The sequence below is a fragment of the Chiloscyllium plagiosum genome, chromosome 3 (assembly GCF_004010195.1).
Source record: "Chiloscyllium plagiosum isolate BGI_BamShark_2017 chromosome 3, ASM401019v2, whole genome shotgun sequence".
NCBI lineage: Eukaryota > Metazoa > Chordata > Chondrichthyes > Orectolobiformes > Hemiscylliidae > Chiloscyllium > Chiloscyllium plagiosum.
This window is the reverse complement of record NC_057712.1, coordinates 53241385-53242900: the sequence shown is the minus strand read 5'-3', so window position 1 is coordinate 53242900 and position 1516 is coordinate 53241385.

Below are 1516 nucleotides of genomic sequence, written 5' to 3'. Positions count from 1 at the left end.
GTATCTCTCCTCTTGGGCTTTTTGAACTTTCCCTCCCTGGACACGTACGGGAAGGGACTATTTTCTATTCTTTCTTTCTGTGCAAGGAAAAATATTTTGATGAACTGGGTGGCGGGGGGCCCCCCTGGACTTTCAAATTGGCACAGACTAATTATGGAATGTATTCCCCTTGACTTCCTTACAAATATGGTGCACCGAAAGACCGAATTATTTTATAAAATATGGCAGCCCTTTTTGAATTACATAAATACAGATATTTCGGCTATCCTAACAAGGGCTTTTATTTAATTGAGACCACGAACCTGGCTGGTCCGCGGCCCCTCGGGGGAGGAATCCCGCACGAATATGGGTTTTGTCATATCTGATGCTAACACATACCGAGTATGTAAGAGACTTAAATATACACCCTGGTTAGTTGTAGGTTAGATTTGTAGATAGTTGAGTTTTGTTTGTTTGTTTTTTTTTTCTTTTCGGTTTTTTTTTGTTTTTGTTGTTTTGTTTTTTTTTGTCAAATTTTGGCTATTGTATATTTGAGCTAATTGTATATCAATGTTTATATCTGAGAGTTTTGTTTATTTTTGTAAACTTGTAAAAATGTTAAATTTCTAATAAAAATATCTATAAAAAAAAACAGTGAGCACCCTACCCCCAACCCATACCAACACCTGGGTATATTTGGTAATGTTAATACCATATAACTATAAAATTACCACCTCAACAAATAATAATTAAATATAATAATACAAAATAACAAGGGGAAAACAACCCCGCTCCTAGAGACAGAGGTAAAATTGAATAAGGTAACCACCTCCCCCCACCAACATTATTTTATATACACACACATCCCTCATATATACATAAAATAATAACAGAAAACAACCCCAATGGGCGGTAGAAAATCAAATCCCTCTCCCCACCTCCCATGATAAACAGTAAGGTAAGAGAAAAAAAAAGGGGGGGATATAAACCAAAGCGGGGGGGGAAAGGCAGACCAACATCCATTATGTCTTACAGTTTATCTAAGAGATTCCAAGAATTCCTTAGCCTTTTCTGGTGATCCAAAGTTATATACGGATCCTTCATGGTTAAAGCGTAACGTCGCTGGGTAGCGTAAGGAGTACTGAATATTTAAGTCCCTTAAACGCTTCTTCGCCTCGTCGAATGCCTTCCTCTTTCGAACCAGAGCCGGGGAAAAGTCCTGAAATAGCATGATCTTGGATCCTTTACAGATCATAGCTTGGAGTCTTTTCCGAGATTTCTAGAGGCTTCTGGGAGCCTCTCCTTGTAGCTCTGCAGCCGGAACAGGACCGGGCGTGGGCGCTGGTTCGAGCCGGGCCCGCATATTGCGACCCGGTAGGCCCATTCCACCCTTACCTGGCCTGATCCTGCTTCCAGATTTAAAAGCTGTGGCAGCCACTGCTCCAGGAATGCTGTAAGCTGGCCTTCCTCGAGGTCGTCAATATGATTTTCCAAGGTCCGGACTCGCTGCTCGAGAGTCCGGACCTGATCCACGGCC